This window comes from Drosophila suzukii, chromosome 3 (assembly GCF_043229965.1).
Source record: "Drosophila suzukii chromosome 3, CBGP_Dsuzu_IsoJpt1.0, whole genome shotgun sequence".
NCBI classification, from domain to species: Eukaryota; Metazoa; Arthropoda; class Insecta; order Diptera; family Drosophilidae; genus Drosophila; species Drosophila suzukii.
Window position 1 is genome coordinate 79,484,986 of NC_092082.1, and position 26,600 is coordinate 79,511,585.

General features: G+C 37.6%; 1 protein-coding gene and 1 long non-coding RNA gene across 6 annotated transcripts in view; one reads left to right on the forward strand and one right to left on the reverse strand.

Annotated features, from left to right (window-relative positions):
- fru (sex determination protein fruitless) overlaps positions 1 to 26,600 on the forward strand; it is a 146,118-nt gene that overhangs the window by 60,847 nt on the left and 58,671 nt on the right. The gene's annotated exons all lie outside the window — the stretch shown is intronic.
- LOC136117180 (uncharacterized) lies at positions 3,470 to 12,336 on the reverse strand. Of its 2 annotated transcripts, none has more exons than XR_010654525.2 (3): positions 12,195 to 12,336; positions 4,227 to 4,376; positions 3,470 to 3,938 (listed from the first exon to the last, which is right to left on the reverse strand). It is a non-coding gene; the product is annotated as an uncharacterized lncRNA (long non-coding RNA). The 2 variants fall into 2 exon arrangements; XR_010654524.2 differs by having other exon boundaries at positions 4,221 to 4,376.

Sequence of the window (26,600 nt, forward strand, 5' to 3'; positions counted from 1 at the left end):
ATGGGGCTCGCTTGTAGCAAGTGGCGGCTTTTACGACTGCCATCGCCAGTTACAGTTAACATTATTAGATCCCGGCCCCGCCAACAACAGGTACACGGAGAAAAAAAGTAGTTCCTAAATTGGTATTGGATCTTAACAGGATTCGAACCCAATTTTGGATCATATAGCGAAAATATTTGTTATTATAATAGAGATTATATTTTAAGAGCTTTTTAAAAATGTTAAAGCTCTATTTGTGTGCTATTATATCTTGGATTGGTTTATAATAAACGCTTACGATTTGCCTTAAGATAAAAAATGTTTATATATTTTTCAAAAATTTTATAAAAAATAGTTTGAAGAGTCCTAGGTTACTAAACACCTTATTAAAAATAATAAAATTCGAAGCACCATACTCTTCAGAATTCCCCCTAAAACCATCTTATTTTTCCTTGTGTTTCCCTGGCGCTTAATGACTTTAATAATCCTGTCACCGATCATTAAAAAATCTGTACGAACACACAAAAGAAATTCCATGGCAGCTTCAATCAAAATAAAGTACACGCTCTTCCTGCTCTGCCACTTGCAAGTTGGCCCCTGGTTTTGACCAGGCCGAAAGCGAGACAGTGAAAGAAAGCAGGAGGAGACTTGCGGATCGGGCTCTGTTTGTTCTCACGTGGTATTCAAATTTTAACAACATTTTAATGATAACCTCGGCGAACATTAAAACTCATTCAGCCGTAATAAACATTAATAACACTTTAATCCGTTGCACGGGATGAGTTTGCAGAGGGGGAATGTGGCTTTGGGATGCTGCTGCGCATGCGCAGAATTGGCGACTTTCCTGCAGCTGTGCGCCTGCGCTATCAAAATAATCAGCGAAGAAAGAGAGAGAAGCGGCAAAAAGAAAGGGAGGGGCTGAAGACAGGGTAGGACATCAAAATGCCTTCAAGGCAGTGCACACACTCGGGAAAAATGTGTGTTCTTTTAAATATGTTAATTACTACAAGTAATCAATTTTTAATAACTTATTTGAATATTTTTCTAGGACATCTTATTTTCTTTGGGCATATAACTGATTTTCTTGTTCAGATAATGTGATTTTAACAGTATTGTTGTCAGTGTGTTGTTGCCGTCAGCTTGGTATAAAAAATAGAGGAACTTGTTGCCGTTGTTACTGTTGCTGTTGCTGTTAGCTGGGCGCGTTGTAAGGCTATAAAAATGCATGTTTGCTAAATCAATGCAACAACTTGGGGGCATGGCAGCAGCAGCAGCCGCAGCATCAGCATGAAGGCGTCCCACATGGACCAACCTTCCAACGACCATCCGACCGACCGACCAACCTGCCCACCTTTCGCCTGGCATCCTTCGAGAGGCTGCAACTGCAACTGCGGCTGTGTGCGATCTTGCCACTTACGTAGGCCGCGTGTGGCAGGTTGCCGTTGCATCTGCAATAGACCTTCACTAAAGTGAACCAAGATATGATACCTTTAAATTAATAAGTATTAATTTTATAAAATATTTTTAGGCTCAAAGACATTTCTTTTTAAGTTCTACTCAATCAAATAATTTTAATATTTAAAAATGTTTGGATACTTAAGCATCTTAATTATCAATTAGAACATTTTTTATATATGATTTTTTATTCTTAATCAGCTTTAAAATACATCTGAAAATCTGTCCACCTTGAATTTTTTTTAACTTACAAGTAGAATCAAGAATTGTATAGAATATCATAGGTTTTTTGATCCTATCTTTTCAGCTATAAGCTTTTACTAACGTTTTTCAAGTGCCCTCTATATTCATGTTAAGAAATTATATTAAATATTAGTTGAAATTCTCAAAAACTAACCAATTCTTAAAAAAAGTTATATTCGAATTTAGCAGTTCTCAAGGTCTCACTGTACTGCCCGTTTCTTGGCTGCAATGGGCTTTGGCCCCATACCAAGGTCTTTGAGCGGTTCTTGTTGCTGGTTGGTGGTTGCTAGTTGCTAGTTGGTGGTGTTGCTGTTGCTTTTGTTGCTGCTGGCAGGCCAGATCATTTTGCTTCCTAGTTGCATGTGGCCCATGTAATTGTGTGCCCATATGTTGGTGTATGTGTGTGATAAATAGGGGGGAGATCTGGATGGTGGGGCATCCAGATACCTCGAATGGTGGGAGGGTGGGGCAGCCACTTGGCCACTCGCTGTGAGCTGGCCTAGCTGTTGGTGGTGGCTAGCTGGCTGGCTAGCTGGTGGTTGGTGGTTGGTCCTCGGTGGATCGCGGATTGCGGATTGCGGCTGGCCGATTCTGAATGTCGCTGTCCCTTGACTTCGGCTGGTATGCCAGGCTAATCGAATTTCCGAGGATGCATTCACTTTGTCATGACAGTTGGACAGGCAGGTTGAGGTCGAAGTGGTGGGATCCCACAAGAGCCAATCCCACTCCATGGAGCACAGGGCTCTTGATCGCCGCAACCTGATGCTGCGAATTTCAGCCTCATATGGTGTAGAAAGTTTCGATGAGATATGGGGGGCATCTTAATAGAGTAAAAAATTTATGCAGATTTTTTATAAAAAATTTTTATAAGAGGGTTTTATTTCAGACACATTTATTTTAAAAGTTTTGTTTAGGAGACAAATCAAAAGGTTCATAATATTGATGGTATAAAAATAGTGCCAGATCTCGAAAATATATGTTCCAAATTGTTTAAAGAGATTTTTAAATTCTTCTTTCTGAACATTTTTATTTAAGTCATTGAGAAATATTTTTTAACTTTTTTGTGGGTAGGGCACTACGAATTCGTGGCAAATTCTTTGCTCCCCCTTAGATTCCATTAGTATTATTTCATTTATCAGCCGAACATGGTGCCGTTGTTCCGAGTCCTCTTTGCTCTTACGATCTATCTTCTCCGCCCCTCGAAAAATGTTGGCCAAATCGAGACCTAGGGTCCGAGTTCTGGCTTCTCAGTTCTGGTTTCTGGCCAATGGACTTCGGCTGGGGAGATCGCACTCAAAGGTTGTGTGCAGGGCTGGCTGCCTGCTAAAGTGTTTGCACTGCGTAATAAACATAAAATTCAATTTTCATTAAGATGTTGCCTGATCCCTTGCTATTTACCGTTAGTTGGCCTACCCGGCCCCCTCCCCAAGCGATTTCTTTTTTCTAGGGCCTTTCCCTGGGAGGAAAAAACAAAGGGGGACGAGTATTTCAATAATGAATTCGAGATAAGCGAATTGGCTTCACTTGCCCCAGGTTGCGGCCATTCACTCGCATGTCCACACACTCGGGGAAATTTATTTTTAAGATTAATAAAATGGTTAAAAAATAGTCAAAAGCGATATAGAATAACACTATAAGAATAGAGAAATTTAAGATTTAATATTTGGATGATTTTGTATAATTTTGAAAAAGAGGTTTGTCACAAAAGGAGATTTTAATATTTATTAACAAATTAGAAGACAATAAAATAAATAATTATTAAACATTTTTTTTTTCCTAACAAATACTTGTATTAATAATAACTTTTTGGAAACAAATTTGAATTTCCCTTAAAGTAAACACGTCTTTTTCCTAGTGCATGGGCGAGGATGTTGCTGTGTCTTCGCCTGTAGATGGACAAACATTTGTTGTTAGAAGAATTTTCATTTTATATAAGAGGCAATCGCAGTGAACCGGACCAGCCCCGAAGGTTTTCGCATCGAGCTGGGGAAAAGCCAAGGCAGCATCTTCTTGGGCCTGCTCAAGTGCGCAATTTTCTCACATGGCAGTCGAACCCCCTTGCCTTTTTCCTTCAAGTGCTGTTGTTGTAGTCCCATTCCCATTCCCATTTCCAGTCGCAGTCAAGTTGTCCCTCCAAAAGTTGTAGATTTAAATGAACATGGCGCTGGCCAGGAGAGTGGACAACCAGACATAGGCTAATGCCCAGGCCCATGCGTGTTGATCTTTCGCTTCTTCGCGGACCTCGGGTCCAGCTGAAGTCCCTGATTCGGCAGTCAAAAAAATGATATTGCTTTTATATTATATGGTTAATACTTAGGATCATCATTCGCAATTATTTTAAGATATTAACAAAGAAATTAAATTTCAGTTGATTAAATAAATATAATCTAATATTACATTTTTATATTAATAACATATTATGAAGAAGCTTTGATAAATTGGTTTGGATTTTTAGAAAAATAAATCGACCTTTAAAAAGTTTAAAAATATGTTTTCCTGTGGATTTTTATGGGTGTTATTTTTAATAATTTCTTTCTGTGTACCTATACCTTCCACAAGCTCCTCGACTCGATCCCGATTGCAGTTAGGTTGCCCATAGCTGACACAGTTGACGAACACGATGATGATGATGCAAATGGGGATGATGAAGATTAGCGTCGGCAGGCCGATTCAGATTGCGGATGCATCCGCGAACTTATCTGCACAGAAAATAATTTAATTAAATAAAAAAAACAAATATGTTTCAATGTTATATATCATCACATAATTTTTCGTCGTAAAGTATAGATATTTATTAACTTTTAGATGAAACTAGCTCAAAAGATATCTTTTTTCAAAAGTTCTTATAAACTTAATTTATTTAAAAATTATTTTCTGTGTCTGAAACAAGTTTCCCGCTTTTCCTGCGTTGTTGTTGCAAGTGCAGCGGCAATATTTAAATTGTTTTATACATCGTTGTGCTGTTAGATGGATCCACCCCCTTCCCCCCTGTCAGACCCAAAACCCCCCCTCACAGACTGGGCCAATGGATGTCCTAATGCGTAGAAATGCAAGAGAATCAAGGGGATTTCAAGTCATAAGGATGGTGGTGGGGCATTTCGCTTCCTAGTTGGGCCGCAATTTGATTTTCTTCGGCCGTATACCTGCTTTAAATTTCCGTTTATGCCTTCTGAAGGCTTGTAAAATGTTAAATGAAATTAAAATTTATTGCCTGGCCAGCCGTCGATTGACGTTTGCACATGGCCACAACGGCCAGTTGGCTCTCCAGATGGCCTGGCCAAAAGCACTTGGCCAGGAACTTCTGTTCGATGCGATTATGAATCGTCAGGTTCAATCTGTGCCTCTTCGCCTAACTGTTAACCAAATGAATGGCTTATTGGCCAATAATGGCGAAACCTTTTAGAATTGTTTATTTTACATTTTAAGAGTTTATTTATTTACTGGCATTGAAATGTAATGGGGTGGAAATGAAGGTTGCGTCCGTTTGCATTAGAAATGAACCATAAAATAGCGGACGAAAAGAAACCAATTATATTGATTAAGTGATTCTTTGAGAGTTTATTTGGCAGTTTATTAAGTAATTTACCAACATAAAAGTGACTTTAATCGGAATAAGTAGTTTTGAAAAAGTTTTGAATCACTTTTTTGGTAAATAGGTTGGGTTAAAATAGGTCCTGCCAATTTCTTTACGAGAATTTCTTCGTTCTACAAACGAATCTCTGCCCACGATAAGCTATATTTGCTATAGCCATTGTTTCCAGATTGATCTTGGCCGTTCATTCATTCCCTGGCTTGATTCCCCCAGCTAAATATGGACATTATACGCGAGCAAAATGGGAGCAACCGCAAATAGCCGCAATTTTCCACTTGACTTGAGCGTTTCTGGACGCTGCGAGTGGTGAGTGGGCAGATGAGGCCGCCAAGGCATTTAGCCATGGCAGTACTCCTTCTCTCCCTCCAAAAAAAAAAACAGACTGTTCCCGATGATGCTGCCCACATTTGCCTAAAAGGGGCCCAAACCTGTTGCCTACTGAAATGTAAATCTTGATGGTAATTTTAATAGAAAAAATCGAGGCGAACCGTTGGTTAGCCCAGGCCAAAGCGCTGGGCGTCGAAATAGTTGGCTAACTAAGCCCCGGCACGGGATAACACTCCAGAACAGGAACAAAAACTGCAGGGATCTTTCAGCACTGGAAAGAAATATTTTTTAATGATTGGAAACATTTTTAAAAAAGGTCAAAACATATTATAATAAATTAAAAATGGAAACTCTTTTATAATGATATTAGAAACGGTGTCACTAGAAATATATTATATATATTCTTGCTTGAAAAATTCTTATTCATTCATTCAAGAACATATTGAAAGTAACATAAACAGAACTTATTTTCTTAAAAAAAATTAATTTTCTTAAATGTTAATCTTTATAATAATACGCAACACTTGTACTACAAGGTATATTAGAAAAATATAGTATCTCGAGTCATACTGTAAAAATATTTTAACATTTATTCTTAATAGGAAGACATTTCCTGCTGATGTTTACCACACCAACCAAGAATTTTACCCAATAATATGTGCTACATTTCCTTTATAATGAAATTATCATTTAATTAAATCTCAAACTTAATACTTTTTTAACTTTAGACAAGCTTGTTTATTTTCTTTAAAATATTTTTAATGCCCATTAACTTTCTCCAATTAAGAGCTGGTACTTTGGGAAATGTCCTGTAATCTTTATATTTTATTTACGATTTTTCGCCGAGTGCACTCATGCAAGAGCGGGCAACGCCAAATGTTTATTGTGCTATATAAATGGCCACATTTGCAGTTACCCTAGGACCGCTTCTAGCCCCATGTTGCTGCTGAACGCATTCCTCCGCCTGAAAGTGGCTGCCACTCAGGTACATTGGCCCAATCTGCCGCCCAGCTTCCAGCTTCCCCCCCCCCCTCCCCCCTCCGATTTCCCGCTGAATATATATACGTATGTATAAAAATATATGGCTATATGTGCGAGTGGATGATGCTGGGCTGCATCTGCAGCGCCCGCTGAGTGGACAAACCAGATATTGATAACGGCTCTTCGATGCTGTTACTTTAACAGCCGCATTGCTCAGGCCGAGGACAGGGATTGCAACTGCAACAGCAACAGCAACAGCAACATGCAACATTTGCTGCTGCACACGGGCAACACTTCTTCTCTCTGGGCTGTTTGTTTTCGTATGGAATTAAACGCCTTGGCGCACAGGTGCTGGCCAAGAGATGTCTTCTTGGCCCAGCCAGACCCCCCCAGCCCCGCATTCCGGCTCCTCCTCACCTGCTCAGGTGCAACGGCGGGGCTGCTTGCATTTTATTTGCAATTATTTTTGTAGCGCAAAGGAATTACCCGGCCGGGGATGCACAGAAAAAATAATAAACATAGGATTTTAGGACTTTAGCCCAGAATTTCTCATATAACTAATACTTCATTGCGTCCTTATTAGCAATTTAAATGTAGCAACCAATTTTTTTTTTACTTTAACTAATTACCTAAGTATACACGGAAGTGTAGTATTTTTCTGGAAAAATTGTTTATAAATGTTCCGAATTATATAAAAGAGTTTTAAAACCCTTTTCTATTGTTTCAACCGATAAAAAGTATCATAGTAATGGCCCAATAAATTTACCAAACATTCTTATTTGAAAGATGTTACTTTAAAATATTGCAGTTTTATGCTTAGGAAAGTTTTTAAATGTTATAAATCCAATACCAAAGTCTTAAAAGAATTTTATTTTAATATTACTTAAAAAATACCAAACAATAAAGTATCATAAATGATAAAGCTCGGTTTTTATCTTAAGGAATTCTTGAAATATTTCTAAAATTTGGTTTTTATAAAAAATTCATTGCTGAAATGGCTTCAAGGGTTATGATGTGTTTGAGCTAGACATTCCTTGGAACCTACGCACTTTTTCTCGCAGTGCTAATCTAAAACTGCGACTTTGGCGTTGGCTTTTTGTCCATGGCTTTATCAGCGGCTCCAGCCTGGGCCATCTCCTCTTCGGCCGCGCTAAGAGCCAGGCGAATTCTAATTCTAATTTCTGCAACGCAGCTGCGCGCCATCTCGAGCTCCAGAACATAGAACTCAGAACAGAGAACTCAGGACCCAGAACCCAGAACCCCGAAGACACAAGACAGTGCCCAGCCTCCAAACTGGCTAACTGCAACTGCAGGCTTTCGACCAGGTCCAGTCCTTAACTCCGTTGGTGGCGCTGTTGGTGTTCATTACGCAAGAGGTGAATGCACCGCCCGGCACTTGCTGGGAATTGGAATTCTGGAACCTGGAAGCTGGTAGCTGGTAGCTGGCCTCTGGAATCTGGAGTCCACAATCCGCAATCCGCCCAGGGAGCAAATCAATGAACTAAGCTAGTTTCGAAGCTACGGCAATTATAAATCCGCTTGCCACTTCGCTTATGCAAACATGTTTTTTACTTTTTTTTCTTTAGGTATTTTATTTTATTTTGTGGGTCCGAAAGCGTTGCTAGAAATATGCAAAAATCGAAATAGCAAAGGTCAGCCGGGCTTTTGAAGGCTGTTCTCATGCAGCGCGTTCCAAATCCGAATTCAAATCCGAGTTTAGCTCGGCGAGATTCATTAACCAAGTTAATAATTAAAAACGAAAACCAGGGACACAAATCGATTCGATGCCGGCTTGCAGCAAGTCTTCGGAGACTTGGCCGAAAATTTATTACATTTCAAACAAAGGCAAACACAAAGAGCCAAGAGTGTGGAATATAAAACCAAAAAACGCAGCGAGATATATAGACTTCCGTATTTGCCAAATTGTTGTTGCCCCCCTGGCTGTCTACAATAAATTACGACAACCTGAGGACGTCTGGGAGGGGGGGAGGGGGTTTTCGCGGGGTTCGAGGGCAGTCGAGCATAATTTTGGCAAACTTAGCGATTCGAGCGAAGGTTTTTGAGACAGGGGCCCCGCTAGACCAGTTTTTAAATTACATGCAAAGCATTCCAAATGCAAACTAAAACATTTATTTTTATTTCATTTCATTTCGTCGTCGCTTGTCTTCCTGCGTTTAAGCTGCTTGGGTGTATCTAAAGTTTAGGCAAAATGCAAACAACATGGGACCCACAAAGAAATCACGCCAAAAAAAATACAAACAAAAAGAAGAGCAGTCTAACCGAGGCAGAAACAAAGCAGCCAAAAATCGCACATTTTTTTCCTACTTTTTTTTTTGCAAACTTAAATTTATTTCAAGGGCAAATGCGCGAATTTTTTGTGAGTTCTCTATTTTTTATTCACATTGCAGTGCGTCGTCATCAGGTCTTTGATACCCTTTCTAGGGCTAATAATAAATTGGAAAGAGGGTTGGAAAAGTTGGTATATGTATGGGAAATACCAAATATATTACTGCATTTTTGAAATTGTGTTATAAATTATTAACAAAACTTAATCTATGTATTTTTCTAGCTCTAACATTTTAAAAACCCTAAAGTATTAAAAAAAACATTTTTTAAAGTTTTTTTGTAAGAAATATTTGTAGTATTTTTTTGGTATTTGCATTATCATCCAGTCTAAGTGTATCTCACTCTTAAAGGAGATTTATTTTTAAATTTTTTATAAATTTCTGTCATATTTAAAATCATTTTATCTAAATCATGAGTGCATCTCACGTCCACCATCACCTTTAATATTTTTCCTGCCTTTTTTAATTTTTGCTAATACTTTTAATAAATTGCCCGGCGCCAAGCCCAGGCACTTCGTTTTTCGGCGAAAACTCAACTGAAGCGCTTTAGATTTATGCGTCGTGGCAATTAAATTCATTCAACGTAATTTATGAGCGGCTCGAAATACTCGAGGGTGACATAATTGAGAGCGTAGAGATGGCAGCCCTCATCTAAAAGTGGATAGCAAGTGGCTGCCACTAAAATGGTTCCTTTTTTTTTGGGTGGGGGTTCAACAACCTGCCGAAATTATAACGAGAGTAAACAAGAAATTTATTCGGAAATGGCGAAAATTGGGCTAAGTAAATTACGCGCATTTGGCCAAAAACTAAACAGTCAAAAACGGGGCGGCGGGTAAACAAAGAACTTTGTAAGACATATTCAGCTATATACCGCAAAATACATATATATAGTATAGTGCTCTATTAAACAGATCACCGCAGCGTGTAATATTTGCATTATAATCAACCGAAAACACGCCTCGATAAAAACCATATTGTTTTCAATCGACCAAGGGGGTGAGAAAGGTGTAAGGTGGGCAGGCGGTGCCCTACTTTCGCGGAATATTTGTGTGCCGATTCCTATACAACTCTGGGCCAAATTTAGGGCATCTATTTGGGTTTATTTGTAAAGCAAAAATGGTTAATGTCTGATACGCGGTTGCTGTTAAATAAAACGAAACACATGTGTGGAAATTCTCAGCCCATTGGAAGACAAATAAAATTGTGGCGAATAGTATTGAATCAAATTCGCTGCCTAAACAAAATCCATATTGCACATACGCAGTGTGAACCATGACCACCGACTGAGAGAGCACACACCCCGTAATCAAATCGCTTGGCCTTTAAGATATTATCAAAAGACTGTAAAATTAAACATGGAATTTATAACTGTAATTTAGTAAGACTTATTGAAATGCCAAAGACATTTATTAGGTTTTAGTACCTACAAAAATTTTTCAATTCTAATTGAATTGGTTTTTAATATATATAATAAATATTCATTAACACAAGTAAGCAACTTAGCTAAACTCAAGGTCAAATATCGAATTCGAGCATAAATTAAAATTATTTTCAAAACGCAATTTTTAGTTAAGCAAATATATATTTTTTAGGGCACATAATACACAGTTTTTTTTTAATTAGTATCAGAGATCCCCTCTAAAAATAATCACTTTATTAAAACCTGGTACAATGAATTATATAATTCACATATGCTTTAAGAGCAACTCATCTAAACCATAAATATATATATTTTTTTAAATTAAATTCAAATACATTTTTTTAAGGTTGCTGAACCTATACAACTATAAACGTGACTTGGTAATATTTAAGAGCACAGCTCCAACTTAATTAAGAAATTCCATCTAAAAAGATAAATACTTTTTTTTGGAAAAGTCCCTGTAGAATGCCACATTTTAAAATGTTTCTCCCTTTCTTTTTAAGTAAAGAAGACTATTTTTTACTATTTGCGGCTAATCCGCAATGACTATGGCCAGAAAAAAAAAGAAACATAGGCAAACAGTCAACGTTTGTCTTTGCTGTTGTTGTTTTCGCCTTTGTTGGCCGAAAAACCGAAAACGGAAAACTAAAAGCAAACGCAGTGATTACGACAAACGATGAAACGACCTTGCCAATTACTGTTGATGTCTCTCGTCCGCCCCCCACCTCCTTTCGCCTTTCTCCACCTCCTTTCACTTTGATTTTCTTGCATTTAAGTTTGCTTGATTTGCGAACTTTTCAGTGGGTGGCTGGGCGATATCTGGCGCGTGTCAAAGGTTAAATGCGAACCGTAAATTAAATCCCCTATCTTTTTATCTCTTTTTTTGCTTTCTCTTTGGCCCGCGAGTAAGAGAAAACTTCTCGGTTTTCTCTCCCGCTCTCTCTCTCTATCTCTTGGGTGCAAAAAGAAAAAAGCTCGCAAATAATTAGCGCAATTTTAACGCTCGCCGATGCTTCGGCTGTTTTCTAGGTTTGCGTTCGGTTCCGAATTCGGAACTGAGTGCGTGCGATCGCGGTTACCGCATCGCCCGGCGTATCTGTGTGCCAAAAGTATCTGCGAGATACAGCTGGGCGTTCAAATTGCTTTACACGAGCGATGAGGCATAATATGTATATCTTTAATGGGGCGGAAGAAACATTTTTGTTCCTATTACGGAAAGGGTTTTTTTAAAGTTCTTATGATAACTTTTTTAAATATTCTTAAAAAATGGGTTGGGTGATATAAGAAATTCCATTGATGCTATGATCGATAATAGTTTACTTAAATGATATTATTTTTTGTCAAATTTTCAATATCTCCTGGGTTGTCCTGCTGCTTGGCAATCTTTTGTGTGGGCATTTTTTGCAAAAGTTTACGCATCTGATGTTCCCCTCATACTCCATATCAAGTGCGAAGTATCTATGAGTATGCTTGTGTGTGGCATTTGTGTGTAGTCAGTAGCAGCGACAGCACTTTGAAAGCCACTTAGGTGCACAGAAAGAAAATATATATGTAGATTTAAAATTATTTAAAAATTAAACAGAAATGTTTATTTCCATTTTTGTATACAAGTTTTTAAGGAGTTCTAAATATACTTTTAAATTTTTAACTAGATTGATCCCACTAACTTATTCCCATTTGGTTAAAGAAAGCGGTTTACTGATGATCGCGAGTGGCTCTTTGGATCTTCAGATTATTAGTTATCAACACAATTTTCTGATCCAATCTACACAATCCATTGAAATTTTTCCCAGTGCACTGAGCACATGTGCCGCAAGAACAGAGCATCTCTAACGCACACACAGATACTCACAGACACTGGGACAGCTTTTCATTGCTCAGCTGCAGAAACCGGCAATTCGGGAAAAAGGGGGCGCGGCAGGGGCGTACAAAGAGAAGGAAAAGGGGGCTGTTCGGGAGGCCCCGAAGCCGAGAACGATCGCCGTTCGTTGCCCATCTAAGACTAAGCCCATTCTAATGCCAAGTGTGCGAGAGAGAGCCTGAGATACTGTGCAAGCGAGAGGGATATGGATGGAGAGAGAGCGAGCAACTGCAACTCCAGCATTTGCCACATGCGAAATTCACCGCTGCAACTTGGCGATGTTGCTGCTGCCGCTGCTGCCAGCGGCGACTGCGACGTCGCGTCGTCTAAGTTGTTGCTGGACGTGTTCTTTTTAGACTTTTAGCATTATTTGCAGCATTTGCAACGAACACTCGCTAAAAACAACTGCAACCGCAACGTTGTGGCACGCGTTTCTATTGCTCGTCAACCAACAACAAAAACGAAAAACAACCAAATATCCCAAAAACAAAAATCGAAAAAATATATATAATAAAAACAAAAACGATCTGAATGAAAACAATAGTCTGCCAAGTGTTGTGAATATGCGATCAGCATCGAAAACCGTGAACTGTGAACAATCGCAACACATGCGACAGTGCAACATGTGGCGCCTGGCTGCCTAAAACAAAAATATAATCAAAAGTATAAAGCGATCCTGGCGGAAAAAGGAGGGATATCAGTTGAAGGACTCATAGAAGTTAAAGTCTAGTAGAAGAATTAGATAGTTTCTATAAGGCTGAAGATCAACTTAACTGAAAGGAAGAGAAACATTTCCTTTAATGTCAGGTGCAAAGTAACTCAAGTTCAGGGAAAAATAAAAAAAAATAAAGATAAAGATAGAAAATATGATATAAAGTTTTTGATTAAATAAATGAATAATGGAATTGAGAATTTGAAAGAATAGAAAAAGGTAATGCCAATGCAAGATTACAAGAATTCCAAACACATGAAATATTAATCCAAAAATGTGACTAACACTCAAGTGAAGAGCAGATTTCGTGACTTCCAGGGAACCCATTTGAATTATTCAGGAATTCGCAGTAATCGCTTAAATAGAAACCCATTATCTGTTCCTTTGCGGATTCCAGAAGTTCCTTCAAATGTAATGCAATATGGCACTATCATCATCTCACACATGCAAATTCAAATGATTTCTGTAAAAGCAAAACCTGAAATTCACAAAACAATACTATATATAATGGCAAAACCAAAAAAAGGTGGACAAACAAAGGGAGACAGAGAGGCGAGCAGGGTGTGAGCGGTAGGGAAATCAGCTGATGATGATTGTCATCATTATCACGATCTTTTGGATGGGTCTCTAACATGTGAGGAGCAAATTTCATAAAAGTTCTTCTCGCTTCTTGTTTTTTTTGTGTGTGTGTTCCGTGCTTGCCTCCTGTGCTTAATTTTCAGACAATTCCATAGAATTAAAAGCGATCCTAAGAGGGCCAGGGCACTGGGGATGATACGAAAAGAAACCAAACCAAAACGAACCGAACCGAACGAATCGAGACAAAGCGAGACTTACAAAAAAAGAGCAGACGACTGGCTACTAGGTTAGCAGGCAAACGTCGGCGAACGAGGAATAAATACTCAATTTTATAAGCAGCCGACGAAATTCGCAAATTGCTCGTTTGAAAGCGAAAACCCTCCAAAAAGAAGCACAAGACGCACACACACCCTACTCCAAGCTACAGATACTTCGGGGCAAATACACAGATACAGATACCCCGGCAGATACAGATACCGCTGCCACAGATACATCCGCAAGATCGCTGTAAGCTCTTCAAGGGTGAGGCAGCGACGTCGACCGAAGCAGCGGCATGTCCAACTTGCCCTTGATCGTTGCTCGAAATGTCGCGCAGCAAAAATACAAAAAAAAAAATGTTTAAAAAAAAACAAAAGATAGAGACAGCAGCAGCGCTGTAAGCTTTGCCCATCCCTTTCCGTCCCGCCAGCTCGGCGAATTTTGGCAACGCAAAATAAATCCACCGAAAAATCATAAAAGCCAAAGTAGCCAAGATCACCGAAGATATGAATGCTCTTGCCAAAAAGTTTAGACAGCGAAATTTATTCTAGATCTTGTAGATTCATCATAGGAAATATATAAGCTTGAAGATGAAAAAGGTCATCATTTTCGTTTATGAGTTATAGAATCTTTTGCTAATACATTTTTGATTATAAGGCAGATACATTACTTGAAGTACCCAAGAATTTTGAGATAGGTTGTGAATAATACAAAAATGGTTAACAGATGCATTCAAAAAAATATATATTTCAAAAGATACTATAAGGTTAGATAAAAGATATTAAGGTTTCTAAATGGAAGAAGGCATTTGGCAGCAAAAATGACACAAGCAACAGGACTAGCCTTAATATATTCATATTATTTTGATGATAACATGCTTTTAAGAGGAAGCTCCCAAATTTCAAACTTCTAGGCTCAACCATTCAACCCTTCGCCAGGGTATTGGAAACAGCATAACGAGTCGTCCGCCTTTTGATATTTTTGCTCAGTTTTCGCCTTTATAGTAGTATTTCATTTATTTTGTTTACTTGAGCGACACGCCAAGGGATCGTATCGTATCCGTCTTGGGTCTGAATCGGAATCGGTATCTAAGCTGGGACGGGATAGTCGGTTCAGTTGAATCGCTGCGAGGGCTCCAGAGGGTTACCGTTTTAACCTCAACCAGTCTTTCAACTGCTCTCTTTTCGTATCTTTTTCCGTCTATGGGTTTGGTGTTTGGGCTCATCAGGCATTGTGTAATAATTTGCACAAAGGAATTCCAAACTGAGAACGTGCGCGAGTGTTTGCTACAAAGTGTGTGAGGAGATACAATCGCAGAAAATATCATCAGCAAATGCCTCGTCGCATCAATGTGCCAGTTGAACTTGAGAGATACAGCTGCATACTCTAGATAATCGAATAATCGAAATACCGAAAGATACTTTGCCCGACCACAAACGCAGTGCAAATGTTATAGTGCTCCATCTACCTTTCTATTGCGGAAATGACAAGGTTTGTTCGCTAATCATAATCAAGAAATATTTTATGGAAGATAAGTTTACAATAGAAGATTTGAAATTAAGATTTTGCTATGAGGCTTAATGTATTGGTGATTCATTGATCAAACTAGCTTTTTGGTGGTTTTGCTATATCCCTTAAAATAACTATAAATACACTTTATATCACTCAAAAGAATAGAATTTGTTGTTATATCTTGCGATTCTTAACGCATCAGATACATTTTAAAAGAAACTGTTTTCAGAAATACTAATTCTACTATAAATATTAAGAATTTTAAGGTTACTATAACAGAGAATTTTAATTTCGAAGAATTCCAGGAAATTTATTTATTTAAAAAATAGATCTGATAAGGCGCACAGCTCCCTAGAATATGTTTATTGGCGATTAAACGATCATGTGGAGCCATAAATTAGACAATAAGATGGAATACATTGTCAAGGGCATCTGCGATCTAGTCTATTACTCATCGAATTCGGCTTTATTTTATTGCAAATGTTCGGGTTTGGTGGAATTCGGTGTATTAATTATCCCACGCTCTCTTCCATGGCGACCGATGCTGTTCGCTTGTTTGCCAGTGTTTGCGTTTTAGTATCCAACTATTGCTAATTGCCAAAAGTATCTGTCGTGGCGCGCCCTGCCATTTTAAAATTGATTTTTTCGCCATGTTCTGCTTCCCATTTTTTGATTCGATTTTTTATTTTTTTGCAAAGCCATTAAAGATTGGTAAGTCGTCTGCTCGCGCCCATATGGTCAAAGTAACTGCCGCTTAAGCCGCTGCCAAATCGATGCCAATTTAGTCAACGGCTTGTGAAGGACAAATGCGGCTCGGTCGTGTTGGCTAATAGGAGCAGCAGCAAAAGCACAGCAGCAACACCAAAATTACACTCAGAATAAATGTATTATATTTTTTAAAGAATTAAAGACATAATTTTATAATTGCTAGAACCAAATAATGAGAAAATAATCAAGAACATTTAAAATAGAACGCCTTTTAATTATATTATTGATAAAAATGTAAAAACTAATTTTATTATTGGTAGAACCAAATCATTATAAAATATTAGAAATAATAACTACCTATTATTTAATTGTTTAAGGAATCAGTAATGAGTTTTACATTTATTTCAAAACCAAATAATGAGAAAGGAGCCTTTGCAAAAATTAGTTTTTGATCTTTAAAACTCTTAAAATTTTATTATAAAAATGTTAGAAACACTTAAAAATGGTTTATGTTTCTTAAATCTATTTTACTTAAGTTCCTTTTGGACTCTTCTAATGACAATAATTCCAGTCTCGCAATGTATTCAATATAACTTTGATTGCAGTTCGCACTTTTCAAGTGTATCTTGCTGCAGAAGCAAAAGTCGTGGTGACGTCGTCTTTGAAAATAGATGAAAATACGCAATGCATGCTAATTGAATAATTTGAATTGTGGCACCTACAACAACTTGTTTGGCATTTGTCAGGCTCACTAATTTAGTTGCAGCTGATATTTTGACAGCTTTGGCTTATAATGCGCGTGGGTGGATGCATTGTGGGTGGGTGGCTATTCGCTATGGCAGTGTAATATATATCGGATTCCATCGAATTGCACTCGAAATCAATGCAAATGCACATTTTTGGTCAACTGTGCGCAACTGCAATTTATTGCATTTTAAACACTTTTGTTTTGGCTGCGATTAAAACAAATGGCCCGGGCATCTGAGACACTATCGCCGAGACTCTGGAATGATGTCATCGGAATAAAAACAGCAGCAGCAGCTGCTGCCGCCGATCTGTGACAGACATGCAGGGTCAGGTTAAAGTTGAATCATTTGTTTATTTCGCAACACGATTTTTCTTTTAGCTCGCATTGATACGCTGCGGACTTGGCCGCTAATTAATTGAGTCCCATTTTATCGCGCACAAAAGCCACTCGGGCAATCAATTCTCTCCAAAACCTACAATAGACCCCAGATGCGTATTATTAACGGATATTGCAGGCGGATCAATAGAGAACCTTATGGTATTTTTTTGCGTTGGCATTGCCAACACGCCCCAATAGAGCTGATCGGTCCTTCAGTTTTGCAGTACAATAGGGGATATATCTTATTGCATTACGTGATGTGCGTTTCATAAACATGAGGCTAGGTGGATATTTATATAAAATATATATGGGAAGGTTTAAATATATTCGAGCCTATTTAAAGCTTAACCTGATAAGATAATCCCTAAATCCGTTACCTAATACCTGAACATTTTTACCAGCTTATTTAAGCACCTAAAATCAAATAAACTATATAAACTGAGAGATCTTTAAAATTAATAACCAATTATAACTAGCGTATAGTGTATATTTCAACTCAAATATAGATACATAAATAATAAAAATATCAACTACTTTGGGAGGGTGTTATTTAATTAATTAGATTAACAGATCAAATAGAAGGATTACATTTAAGTAACTTGTTCAACCGGCTTCAATTTTAAATCAGCTCTAATATTTTGAAGGTATCAAGTTGGTTCCTTAAATAAAAATTAAATTAAATAAATTATCAACTAATTTGAGTGGGTGTTATTTTATTAATAAGAATATTAGATCAATAAGAAAAATTAAAATTAATGTAGTTTTTCAACCTGCTTTAGCTTTAAATCAACTCTAATTTTTTGAAGGTATCAAATCGATTGCTGAAATAAAAACCTTCGAACGTTTTGTAGTTCTGAAACGGGTGGTATACACACACACAAACTCAGATGTTTTTTCACATAAAAAAGAAACAACATCGGCAAATATCAACTTCAACTTTTTTCGCGAGATTCTTTCGGCGTTTTCAGTTTCGTTTTTTGCCGTTGGCTTACAAATAAACGGCTTTAACCTTGAGCGAGCGCATTTAGTTTGTAAGTCACGTCTAAGTCCCCGCTCAAAGGTTTGACAGCGGCGTCGCCGTCGGCGCTGGCGTCGCTGCCGGCTTCGCTGCTGACGCAGGCAGCGACGCATGCGCAGAAATTGGCGATTCGGTTTTTGGGTCTTCGGTTTTTCGCTCTGCGTTTTGTCTTTGGCCATTTTTGCCAAATTTTTCGCGTGCTTGGCTTACCCTTTTTCATTTTTTTTTTTTTTGTATATTTTTTTGGCCATGTTCTTGTTGCCAAGTCTTTAGATATATGTATGTGTGTGTGTGTGTGTTTTATGTTTTATTTATTTCTTACCTTTTTGTGTTAATTTTTGGAGCTTGTAAAGTCAGCCTGGGCTTTTGCACGCCACGAAAAAGGTTAAAACATGTTTTTGAACTAGGTTCGCTTGGCTCGCCATCGTTCCTAATGGCCTACTACACGTTGACGGCCTGTTTTAGCCATTTCTTGTGGCAGAAACCGTAGTCATGCATCCAAAGTGGCGATTATGTAATGGCCGTAGTCACATGAGTATCGCTCCGGTAATGGCAAGGTGACAGGAAAGACTCTCGATAAAAGTCTATTTAATGGACATAAATCTACGGCTGTAATTTGCACAGAATATTCTTGCTTTTTATGGGTACTTAAATGCGAATGGGTTCACATTTGTGGCTAATAACTTAAACACAGTATGGGAAAATAACTAGATCAAATAAGATATTAACAAGAAAGCGGATCTCAGTATTTTGTCCACATTATTTTTAATTAAAGAAAAAATGTCTAATAATCAAATATAATGAAAATGGGTTTTCCAAAATAATTATAATAAACAAAAAGCAACCCAAAAAATGATAACACCCATGTGATGATTGTAAATAATATTTTATTTATGGGGCATAATTTCTTATCAATGCAAAAATTCGTCTTTATTGGGTTGCTAAATATAAAAATACTTACAACACAGAGTGCTAAACACGCGCGATCAATTCGCGAATTTAATCGCTATTCACAAATACACATAAAAAACGACTCACAAAAAGATAGCACAAAACTGCTGTAGTTGTATTAGTTTGCCTTTTTGCCAAAAAGTTTAGCAAATATCAATATCAATAGGGAATAAAAAAAAGAAAAAATAAAGTAAATGAAAACAATAACAAAAGGCGGAGAACAAGCTGCCAAGCTGCAACAACAACAACAGCAATGCAAAACCAATTTAGCAACATAAAAAAAAGAAAAAAATTAATATAAACATTTTTTACTGCCTTCCCTTGTTGTTGTTGCTGTTGTTATTCGCTATTTCGGGTTTTTGATTGGTGTGTGTTACACTCACTTACACAAGAGAGCAGTTCTTGATGAGTGAGTGTGTGTGTGCCTGTGAACTTTAAATTAGACGAGCCACGACAACAACAACAACAACAACAACAACAAGATCGGCACATGCGAGGCAGACCCTAATAAATTTCGCATACTTTGCGAATTTATGCTGAATGCTGAGCCACAAGAACAACAAGCAGCAGTCGCAAGCAGCGACAGTTGTTCATTTGGCGAGAGTGCGACAAGGAGGGGTTGAAAAGGCAGGGGGGGGGGCAGAAGGCAGGGGGGGGGGGGGGGTGAAGGCAGCCAAGCCCCAAAAGTTGAGGGCTGCCGCTGCTGACGTCCCTCATGTTGCTGCTAGGCTGTAGTGTTGCTGCTGTAGTGTTGCTGATGAAGTGTTGCTGCTGTTGAGTTGCTGCTGTAGCATTGCTGCTGTTGTTACTGCTGTTAAGTTGCTGCTGATAAGTTGCTGCTGTAGTATTGCTACTTCAATAGCCAGTATAGCTACTTATTGTACCGCTGATGTTGCTGTTGTCCATCCTACTATTACTAGTGTTGCTGCTGACACTGTTGCTGTTGCAACCTTGCTACCTTGTACTGTTGCATCTGCAACATCTGCATCATATGTTTTTAATGATTTATGTACATACTTTGTCATAGAAAGTATTATAAATATATAGTATAATATCATGTTGATGCTGCTATAGTTGCTGTTCTCGTTGGTGTTGCTGCTGCTCAAACTGCCCATGTTGCTGCTGCTGCTGACGACATCGTTTCGCCGTGGACGTCTAATGGCGTCGCCGTGGACGTCTAATGGCGTCGCCGTTGACTGCATTTTGGCAGCGCTGCCAACATGGCTCATTTGAGCGTTTGCCGCTCCTCAGCAGCTCTTCTTCTTGCTGGCTTTCAAGGACAAGTACCGATTGCCGATTGGGTTTCTCCACCTCCTCAGACCTCCTCCAGCTTCTCACCATCCCTAAACTCTGACTCAAACTTAAAGTCTCTGATGGAAACTAAGATTTTAAATGGTTTTTTTTTCAGAGCAATGGAAATTCCAAAATTTATGTAATAAAGTATACGTTTTAGCCAACCTAACTTCCGTTATATAATATCATATGGTGTTATACTTATTAACTTCTTATTATTGGAACAGCATAAAGAAACCCGTATCAGAAGTTAATAATTTGTAGATGCGAAAAATAAGTCACTGTTAGGGTAAAATTTATTTGTCTAAACTAAAGTATTATCATAAATTTATCACATAAACATTTATGATCATGAATTTTCTTAAATGTAGAGAACTTTTCTTTTTAATTTCCATCCTACCTGATTCACTTTAGCAATCTATTTTTCTAATCACTTATGAAGGTTTAAGATTGTTTATATTTCTTGGGAAAATGATTTTAGATTCGTTCACTTTTTAAAACTTTTTTTTATGACGATCATAATATTGACTTTCTTATTTAGCTCCAGTTCCTCGAAAATCTTGAGTTCCCCTCTTTCTTCTCAGCTTTCTTCTCTTGGAGAATGCAGCGCAGTAATGGAAGAAAACAAGAAAGAGTGGCCAAAAGCAAACGGCAAAAACAGCATCGAAATTGTTTTGATTTCTCCTTTGGCTCTTTCGCTGGGATTCGGCTGCTGTTATTTTTTATTGCTTACTTTATTTTTTTTACGCTCGTTTTTTCAGCGCTTAATTTTTGCATGCACGTTTCGGCGCTGACCTTGAAATTTTTTCTTTTGCTTTGCCGTTTGTGTTTTTATTTATTTTTCCTTTTTTTTTTTGCGCGTTACTGTTGTTTTTTATTACGTTTTATTCAAAATTCATGCACACACATGTATTTCTTTTGTTATATTACGTTGCCGAAGAGGAAGCAATATTCACAAAGCAGCGGGCGATAATAATAAAAACAATAAAAAGAAGGCAGAAATAAATAAAAAATAAATGAAATTCGTAAATTACTTGACAACAAAAATAACAATGGAGCATTAACACATAGATACAAAGATACAAAACGCACGCTCTGCTTGTGAATTTTATAATTACTCGTTTTATATCTCAATTTTAATTTAGATATTTCTTTCGTCGTCTGTACAAGTGCAATTATATTTTTAAAAATCTACTTAACTGGCGCAAATCAGGGGACATTTAATAAGATATTAAATTGAGCTTGCAATTAATTTTATTTACTGCTGTGCAGCATAAGATACTTAACTTCAAATTGCGGGGAATTAGAAGATGGGCAATTAATTGTATTTAGTATAAATATTACCTTGCATTTAAGCAACATTCTGTAATTTTCCTGTCTAAAATGTAAATAGAATTTCGGTACTTTTCCCTCCCACATCACATTAGTTTTTGTTAATTGCAGTTAATTAAAATTCGCTGAATTATTTTCACTTCGACTTAATTATTTTTGCATATCCTATAGTTTTATGTTGTCCGCTGCAAGCTATAGATATTTTGATGTTTTTCCGCTGCCTTTTGCAGCTCATTAAAATTTGTCGCCAACTTTTGCACCTGTCGTCGCTACCTTCGACACGGCTACACATTGAGAAAACAAAAAAATAACAACTTTTAACTGACAATACGGCCAAGACAGCCAGCGAAATACAAGTGCAAAACTCACGGATACGACGAAATTGAAATCGAAAGTGTCACGGCAGCTTGTTTTGGGTTCTTTTGTAAATTTGTCGACATCTTGGCTCTCTGCAGCATTTAATTTAGTTTTTCTTCTTATATTTTTTTTTGCCTTCTTCATTATTTTGAAAAGTGTTTTACATTTTTTTTTTTTGGCTGCGGTGAATGTGTTTCAGCCGTTTGGCATTACTCGACCACACTATACGTTATTAATTTGACCCAAATTCGGATGACAGCTGAAGAAGAGTGGGAATATTCTGGGCCATCTTTATGAGACATGCTGGTTGGTGATGGTGAAAAACATTTTCTGGCCTGCCAGAGGAAGTGTAAACTGTAAGTGTTTGGGCTGGCTGTCAGTCGTAGGGTGATTTGTCAAGTGGTCAGATATGTTTTCCAAACTGACAGCCGGCTGTGACAGCCAGCAAATCTTCCGCCTCATTTGCGAGATGAAAGCAAGTGCAGGTTGCACTCACTCAAATTCGACCGGACCGCATGCTAATTCACTCAAATTAACCGAAATGTCAATTGAAGGCGTATGTGGGCACTTGAGATGCGTGCTAACAGCTAGTATTGGTCATTTTAATTGAATTGTCAGGCGACAGAGGCCTTTGAGCGGTTCTGATCTGTCGGTCACACCTCTGCGCGGACCACACGGCGTATAATTAATTGCACATTGCGCATACGCCACGGCGGCCAAAAGAGAGAGTGAGCACAAGTAATCGTTTATACGGGGAAATGTTCTGATGAATAATCAAGTAATATTTAGAAAATATTATAAGAACATTTGGTAAGAATACCTCATTATTTTTATACACCTCTTTTACCTAAAAGCAAGATAATTATCAGAAGTTCTTTACTATTGGCTAACTTATCCCGCATAAACGTAATGAAAGAGAACTACAATCAGCCCATTTTTGTAATTTATCATTCTAGTTGTGCAAAAATCCACATGATCTGGTAAATAACCAAGTAATGTTTATATAATATTTAGGAGAAATTTCTATTCACCTCAAATCAATATGAATATCAAAAGATCTTAACTATTCGCAGATTTACCCCGCATAAACGTAATGAAAATGAATTACAATCAGTTATACTTGTAATTTATCAGTCCAGTTGTGCAAAAATGGCCCTGATCTGGTAAATAATAAAGTAATATTTAGAAAATATTAAGGAGAAATTCCTATTCATCTCAATTTACTATAAATATGGGAACTTCCTAACTATTTGGATACATATCACGCATAAACGTAATGAAAGAGCACCAGAACCAGCCCATGCTTGTAATTTATCATGCGAGCTGTACAAAAATCCTCATGTCTGGCACAATTAGAAATTAAATTCATCAGCAGACAAAAGACAAACGGAGCCAAAAAATTAACTTGTCCCAAACTAAGTGGCGGGGCCAACCTGTCGCCTGCGGCTGACAGAACGAGTGCACAAAGCGAAGGCGTTTTGGCCCAATGCAATTGTATTCCCCTCTCTCTCACTATATCTATGTAAATGAAAACAATTTTTGCTGCATTTTTCCTGCAACCATTGCTGACCATTTAATTAAGTTTTTTTCCTGTGCTGCCCACGCGCCAAGCTGCAACTCATAAAAATTTGCAAATTATGTCTTATTAAGTGTGAAGTGGCATGGTGTTTCTATATGCTTTCGACCAACTTATGTATGCCAAAGGGAAGCATCTGGTATTTTTAGAGGACCATTCGTATTCCTTGTCATCCGCTAGATGACTTCCAGTCGAGTGTGCTAACTAGAAACATTCTGGCTTAATTGCACCGGAAGTGCCGTCGTCAAAACATTATATGCCAATGCTTTCGGACATTATTACTACAGGGGGCGAGTGCAGGCACTTGTTTATTTGGATCTTTTTATGTGCGCACATATATTTAATTTGTTGTTAATGTTTTGGCTCGGAATCTGTTGTATTTTTTTGGCTGAGATTCACATATAAATCTTTTCGGCGTGTGAATCATAAGCAGCTCTAATGGACTGCTCGTATGCACTTAAAGAAGTGATTTGGTTTTACAAATGGCCAAGGTTTATAAAAATAAATCTTTATTAAGATTATAGAATTTTATAACATCAAATAATTTTAAAAGTGCCAATTTACGTTTACAATTTTATTCTTAAAGCAAAATATTAATTTATGAAATGCAATTAGACTAAAAACTAAATTTTTTTTGGCAGAGTTAGGATTTTTAAGTTTTCAGAATATTTAAAAAAAATCTTTCCAAGTAGTATCTATTAAGGAATCATTTTTTATGATTTTCCTAACAAAACAAAATATTTATTTAGGAGATACAATTAAAAGAAAACTAAATTTTTGCACAGATTTAAGATCTCTAAGTTTTAAGAATATTTTAAAAAAACATTTCCGAATACTCTATGTTTAGAATCAATTATTGGGTCTAAAGAAATAAAGTACATATTCCTCGATCACTGCCAATAAAATCTACCTATGTCAACTTAAAGCCTTTGTGCCTAAGGGACTTTCGAGGGGTTCAGCTTCAGGATGAGACCCCCATCCCAACTCCGAATCAGAATCAGACGGGGCGTGTTGTGCACTCGTCTGGACATTGTGGCATATAAATTAATTGACTCATGCCAGGCCCCACAAACACCAGATGAAGATGGAGATGGAGATGGTGATGGGGGGGATGTTAGTTGGTCCCGGTTATGAGTCAGTCAAGCCAATAAAAATTGTGCGCTTCGCTAAGTCACTTACAAGTCGCGGAGAAATGCCAGCGGAGCGGCAACTTACAAGCGAACATGGGAATGTGGCTAAGTCTGCAAGTCGTGGGCAAATCAAATCACCGCCAAGACAAAACAAAGCCACAACTCTCGGCAGTCGTCATCATCATCATCATCATCATCATCATTCGCGGCTTCATCTGCATCAAGTTGTGGCAACTTTTAAGGGTCGCAGCGGAGCTGCTCCAAGTGGCAAGTGGCATGTGTCATAGCTGCTGCAAAACCTGACAAGTGTGTGGGGCACAGAAAAAAATTGGTTTTTTATTTATTTAAAGTCTTCAATCAATAGTACCATTTCTCCACCCAATGCATAAAAAACTTGATATATTGAATCCTAGTATTTAAGAGAAGTCCCTTTTTCAATAAAGAAATCTTTTTAGTTCTATTATATTAGGCAAGAAAAACCCTTTGTTTTTTTCCTGTGCATCTACTATCTTTATGAGGGATGAGTGGTTGCTCAACCTCCGTAAATGTTTTTGTTTCAACTACAAGTTTTCCCACCCATTCCTTAGCCTCGAATGATAAAGGGAAGTCTATTTCGTCAGGGGAATCATTCCTGCTCGTCAGTGAAATTTTGGTTGGGATTTATTTAATACTCTTTTACATATGAAGAGCGGCATTTGGAGAAAGCTTTACCATAAATGGTTGATTTATAACACAAATGTTTAAGCTTTCATAAAAATACTTTACAACTGATTACAAGCTTTAAAGAAATCAAAAATTAATTTATATCATAAGAAAGCTTATTTTGATATGACTCATAATTAACCTGTTTTTTCGGAATTTTATCAAACCTAACCCTATAATTAGAGGCCCTTAATGCGTTTTATTTACAACCAAATAAATAAATAAATTTAAAAGTTAAAAATAGATATTTATATTTACACATTTTGGCACATTTCTCAGTAGTCTGCGAACAAGCCGTATAATGATTTAGTATGCAAGTTAGCGGGGACAACCACAATGATAAACCCAGCTCTTTTCAAGGTCAACTTCGTACAAAAGCCACTCAACCAATAGCAATACCAACTACAACATTGTTGTAAGCCACTGGCAAAATTTCAATACGAAAACAAAATAAAAACCCAATTTCGCATGCGTTGGGGCAGCAACAACAGAAAAAAAACGAAGTGAAATAGGCCAACCAGCCTATTTAGGTATTCAAATTTTTACAGCGCCAAGTCAGCGTGGGACCATCGTTTTGGGGTTAAGCTGGGGGGTATGTTACGTGGATCGGAGAGGGGGGATTTGAAACTGGGGATTACGGATCGGTAAAGGGGGACCACCGAACGAACGCCCTTTACCTTGCTGACACACATTTTATGCTAAGTAGCCGCCGGCAACGAACTGCGAATTGTTGGATTGGCGAAGGTGTTGCTAGTTGCCGGTGGGTTTCTTTCAGTTGCTGCTGGGTTAAGCACACATTTTTATTTATTCCGCTGATATTACCGATATTACGGAAAAGGTTGGCCTAGTGATTGCTGCTGTGTAGCGGATACCACTAATTTATTTTTACATTTTTAAAAAGAGTATCTGTTTATTACAGCTACCATTTGATAAAATATTATTATCTTTTTTATTATGTATTTCACCATTCCAATATCTATATGAATAATGCATAAATAATATCTTTAAGTAAGAGTTGATACTCTACTCTTACATAACTTTAGTGCTCTATAAAAATATTTATTGGTATTACATATAACTTTTATGATATAAGTCTCTACTTTAATTATAATATATTTTAATTTGCTGCCATTACCACGCTAT